Source organism: Cygnus olor, chromosome 2, assembly GCF_009769625.2.
Source record: "Cygnus olor isolate bCygOlo1 chromosome 2, bCygOlo1.pri.v2, whole genome shotgun sequence".
Classification (NCBI taxonomy): Eukaryota; Metazoa; Chordata; class Aves; order Anseriformes; family Anatidae; genus Cygnus; species Cygnus olor.
The window spans coordinates 87,026,496-87,032,361 of record NC_049170.1 but is presented as its reverse complement, the minus strand read 5'-3'; the positions used below and the strand labels follow the sequence as shown (position 1 = coordinate 87,032,361).

Genomic DNA, 5,866 nt, shown 5'->3' with positions numbered 1-5,866 from the left:
TATCCCCCCAACCTCTCCTCAGCAGGAATCTCATGCAGTTGTGCAGGAATACAGGACACACATTAGTGTGGAAATAGCATTTTCACTTACCTGTCTCGTGCCTTGGTTCTGAAAAATGGGATCTGTTCTATTCACTAGACCAGATCGGGATAAATTCTGGTTAACTTTGTTCTTTAGTGGTCATTAACTTATTTGGCAGGTTTCAGGGAGTGGGAAATATATCTAAACGTGCTACTGAAACAGTAAAGGAAAAAAAAGTTATTAGGTAAGTATCAGGGACCTGCTGATCGGGAGTTGATAACTATGAGAATGGAGAATCAGTATGTTCTTAACACATAAGTAATAACTTTTGAAGTTGCTTCATTGTAGTCATGAAATAAAACACTTAAGGGGCAATTGTGATTTGTAATGTCCCAGATTTTTTACACAAAACTTAGAAGATTGGCTTCTTCTGTAAGGCAGAGGTAAGGTTGTAGCTTGCAATAGTGTCTACCATGTACAAAGACAAGTGTAAAGAAAAGGATAGGGAGGAAAGAAAAATCAGGTTCAAGGTATCTCAACTGGTCAGCAAGTCCATTCTAGGGCAGCAGCATTTCTGAGAGACTTTTGCACAACCTGTTGTTAGAGGCCTTCAGCAGCAGAAGCTCTGCCACTGAAGGTGTCTAACCTCCCAGGGAATCAATCCCAGCGCTTCACCATCCACTCATTAAAGGAACTCACCCCACCCATTGTCTAACATTCATCCCCCATGTGGCCAAAGCCCAATAATTCTCGTTTTATCCAAAACGTACAAAAAAGATGCTGATTTTTCTTCTGTGCAGCAACCTTTCAAAAGTGTATCTGTCTTTCAATCTTCTCCTTTTTAGGTCAAAAATGCCCCAGACTGAATAATGAGAGTATAACTAAGCAACGACAGATAAAATTGAAAGATGAGTTTGGTTTCTTTAGGGCTTTGATATATTTATATATATATATACACTTTCATCTCAGATTTTTTTTCTTGAACACAAATATTTGTGAATATATTTTATATTATTAGATATAGCCATTTTCAAAAATATTTATTTTATGAACACTTGAAAAATGATTTCAAGCTTGTCTCTTAAAGAAAACTAAATTTGCATGTTCTGCTTCACCATCATTAAAGGGGTGTTTACAGCTAAATTACAATAATCAGACATGTAAGTCAATACATTAAGATTCAGTCAAGCTCAGTCATTTCCTACAGAAATATCGATCGACTACATCATTTAGGTTGATTCTTTTAGTCTACCTTAGGCAAATAAAAGTATAAGAGGGAACTATATTAAGGGTAGATTTAAGTTATTTGGGGAAAAGGACCGTCCCCCATAGCATTCGAAAACAAAAAAAAACAAACAAAAAAACACTCTAGCATGCAGGAAGTCCCTTTCTTCAGATCCTACAGCAAGGAAAATAAAATTCTACTGCCAGGAGAGTACTGTACTATTCCTTTGGAAGTTGGATATTGCTTGGAGTTGCTCATCCTCTTGAGGAACCTAAAGCTCAAAGACTTAAGAAAGTAGCTCATGAATCCTGTGAAGTCTAAGTCTTTAGACTTCAGGCAAGATGTTTCATTCTAAGAAATGTGGTTCTGCTAATCCTTTTGGTATCTGTACTTGCTATTGTTGCTTTCTTTCCTCTAGCTTGAAGTAACATTCCAAGATCTGCTGTGGAATTACTGGGTTGGACAGCTCAAGGAGTGAAGATCAGCATGTAACACTTGTATCATGTGGTATTGCTTGTAGAGAAAACCGTAGCTCAGTATTTACTGAGCCACACTATGAAAGTTTCAGGCAGCTGTGCTTTTAGGTAGCTCAACTTGTATAAAAATAGATTTACCTCTGTTTGCTCCCTTTCACTGGAGCCTTTATCCTGTGAAATTCCAAGTACGTTCAAGACTTTGGAAATTCAGAGTATTTTGTAACTAATACAGGATGTATTGAGAACCTACAACTGTTTTGTTGTGTAATGTTGTTAGCGTAATGACATGAAAGTGTACAAAAAGGAAAAAAACACAGAGCCAGAGTGAATATCCCGTATGGGCTGAAGTAAGTTTAGACTTATTAGAAGTTAGATTTTCAGTTGTAGCAGAGTTATACTGGACATGCGGCGGGGCTGGGCCGAGGTGAAACATACCAAACCCAAAAGCTGTTTGTTTGGCTTCTGAGATTATCAATTTTCCATAAATCATGTGATTTTGTAGTACTAAACCCAATTCTCACTAACATTTCTGTGTTTAGTCAATCCCCATATATATATTTTCACTAGGATAGTCAGTTTTGTTATCTGCCACATAGTAGAGTGATACATGCCACAACTTATTTAATTGTGGAGTTTGAGAAAAAAAAAAAAAAAAACACGTTTTGTTAAGAGTTAAGACTTGACTACTATGAACCTAGCTTTCTTCATGGAAGTAGACCAGTGGCAATCAGCTTTCAGGAGCTTCAACTCAGAGTAAGAAATAGGATCTCCATCTTAGAGTAGCTAACAGCTTGCTGATGGTGTCCAACAGACTCGCATGGAACTACCTGAAACCCTGACTGATGATTTAAAACAACACTATTAGCTGTGATCATTTAATTGCCTTCCTACCAGATGCTACCTATCATTCTACTCCTATTCACCACTCTTCTTGGTTGCTTTTCTCCCTGGCTCCTAGGAGAACCACTGTGGGTACCATTAATCAAATTTACAGGATACATTGAGCTCATTGCCTATGCAGAGTACAATCACTTGGAGTAGAGACCACATGCTCTGAGCTGCATAGAAAACATATCTTGTACAGAGTAAATTAGAACACACTTTAGGCAATAAATACAATCATGAAACAGTGGAGAAATCAGGGTCATTTGTTTAAAAAAAAAAAAGTTTTGTGCCCTTTAAAGTGTCATCATTTTTTACAAGTAGAGTGCAACTGCCTCCTTCCCTCTCTAGCTGTAACTTTACACTGAAAGAACAATGAAGCAGGAATGACACACGCAAAATACTGAAGAAGTGATTCCCAGAAATCTGTAAGCCTCTTATGATCTGAGAACGGGCTCATTGAAAACAGACTAAGTTTTAAAATCGTAAGCCACCAAATGTTGCCTTCTTCAGGGAAGAAGTGATAAGACTGGAGATTCAGATCTCTGAAAACAGCATCTAAATTAATTTTTGTGTTTTTTTAGTTACTACTCTATCAGGACTGGTGGTTCAGCCATTCAAAGGAAGGTCAAGATATGACCCCTCCCATCAAGCACAGATTCAGAAGCAAGTTAATACACTCAGCATGCTGTGACTGTGGGATGAAAACAGTCTTAAAATTACAGGGATAAATAATCATTTTGTGTAAAACAATGTTCAGGCCCCCAGTGGGCCTGATTTTCACTATGGGTGCTCAATGGTTTCAGAAAGGTTATGAAGTTGGTTACACAGAAGTCACCAGTTGCTTTGTAAATTCAGTATTTTAAGAAGAATCCTTGTTAGTAACTAAGTAAATTAGTGTTTAAGATTGGGCTCTTTTTTAGTTTCATTCTCTAATCCTTACACACATCAGGTCTGCTATAATAATAATTCAAAGACCATATGCATGAAAACCCAGTTTTACTTGTTTAACTGAATAACAGTACTTCCCTCACAGAATCCAGAAAACCTTACAGAAATAGTGACAAAAATTACACGTCTTTTCCATTAAGAAATCTTAAACTAAGAATTCTCTAGTTCATTCTATGCTTTTTAATGTTTTCCTGCTTTCCCTACTCTGTTTATTTCAATAAGTAAACTGCCTCCTCTCACTTGCATTTCTGCACTCTTTTTCTGTCATGTTTGAAGTTGGCAGGGGGATTTTCTGACAGTGGCAGAAGCAAGATCAAGGAGACTCATATTGTCTTTTTTCCTTTATTATCTCTCCATACCTCTCTGGTTCATGGAAAACATATTCCAGAGAACCCCACAATGCTGTAAATGAGTGCTTTAGCAGTCTGTGGCATTGCTTCTGTAAAGACAGAGACTTGTGCCTTCTCCTCTCATTTCTTCAGCAGTGAGAACAAGAGAGCTGTCAGTCCTCCAGCGATCTTCATGTAGCAGCTATGCATTCTCTATACCTCTGGTCCTGTAGCTGCTGGAGAGCAAAGTGCCCTAGGCAGGGCAAGGGAGCAGAGTGGTTCTGGTGCTGCTGGCAAACTTTGAAAGAGAAACCATTCCACAGTAAATTACTTACTATAGAATGCTTTACCTAAGCACTATACTATATGTAAATATTAGCAATATAATCCATTTTGCATACATAATGGGACTACAGCTACATCATAAACACCAAGATAAATGAAATAGCTAGTATCAGCTGAAGGAGTGATACCTGACTAAAATGCTTCATGTGCAATAAATGCACTCCATGTTTCCTCTGGAGTACAAGGTAGTACATAGCCTTTTCCTCAGGAAACCTACTGGGAGATGGAATGAGGCTCAGTCTTTGAAGAACCAGCAGCTGAAGAAGCTCTCTGGGGCCTTCCATTTCAAAGCCTTCTCAAGAAAGGGTTCCATCTTCCTGAAGAGCTTGTAAATATGCTTAGGCATGTTTCTGTTCTGGGCCTGGAATAGCTGTTGTAACACCCAGTGTCCACTTTCCAAACCAAACACACAGTATGACATAAAAAAAAAAAGTCCCCTAAATCTAATCCATAGTTTTCCCCACCTATTTTACAAGGAGATTACACTAAATCTAAAGTGTGGTATGGGCCTACTTTGCCTCTGTCCTTTAAATCGTTAAAATTAGTTTTCCTTGCATTTAAAGGGATAGTGTTAATATGAAGGGGATAGATAAGTAAATAAACAAGTAAGCTCAGATTGGACAGAAGATATGGGAAAACAGTAGAACGGTAAAAAGAGAAAAGGCAGAAAGAATTCTGAGAAGTAAGAGCATGGGGGAGAAGGGTAAGGTCAAAAGTGTTCAAGGAAAAGGGTGAAATAGGGTGTCTATACAGGCACAAGTTTAAGGTGAAAAGAAAAAACAAAACAGGAAACCAAGTCTTATCCACACGTAAAAGAGAAAGACGGAATCAAGGAGGAAGTCAATACAAAGAAAGGAGAGTTTAAACAGAACAAAAACAAAAAATACCACACCTCATGAACACCACTAAAGGTGAGCTATCCTGTTCATTAAGGATCATGGTACACTGGCACCCACTATACCATGTGTTACTTGTTTCTCCAAAAAAATGCACAAATAATTGAAAGAATGTATCTTCTGAAAGACAGTACCATGAATAATGCATTACATAAAGCATTCCCCCCACACCCCTACCCCCCAAAAAAAAAAGCAGTGAAAAATTAAGCATTCCAGTTACCACAGGCAACCTACCTGCTTTCACCAAGCACCCCCATCTTCACTAGGATAGCCAAGAAAAGAGCAACACATCAGTTACCTCCACAATATCCTAAACCTCTCCCCAGTGTTTTTATTTGTCAGGGCCCTGTTACATAAATTAAGGTGCCAAAGAGGACTATGGAGAACAGATTATACTTTGCAAGCAGATGTTTGCTGTTAACACAATGCCTATTCATAGCTGATACAAGGAGAAGTTGTTCTTTTCCTCAGCTGCAAAGAACCTCAGAGTCTTTCAAACAGACCATAACCCACCTGTGCTAATAACAGCTTGTCAGTGCCTGCAGGAGGAGGACTGGTAAAGATAATCCATTAGAAGCAAGTAAAATGACAATGTTAAGCTGTGGCCTTTGAATCCAAGCAGTTAAAAAAAAAAAGTCTCACAAGTCTTACATACAGCGGTGACAAGCATTAACAAGCTCATGTTGTAGAAGACAGGAAATACATCATGCTGAAGCTTTTTACCATTACCAAAGGATAATT

At 38.2% G+C, this 5,866-nt stretch overlaps 1 long non-coding RNA gene across 1 annotated transcript; it reads right to left on the bottom strand.

Annotated features, from left to right (window-relative positions):
- Nucleotides 1–2,879: 2,879 nt before the first annotated feature.
- LOC121065374 lies at nucleotides 2,880–5,423 on the bottom strand. Its single transcript, XR_005817021.1, has 2 exons — nucleotides 5,360–5,423; nucleotides 2,880–4,182 (listed from the first exon to the last, which is right to left on the bottom strand). It is a non-coding gene; the product is annotated as an uncharacterized LOC121065374 (long non-coding RNA).
- Nucleotides 5,424–5,866: the final 443 nt, after the last annotated feature.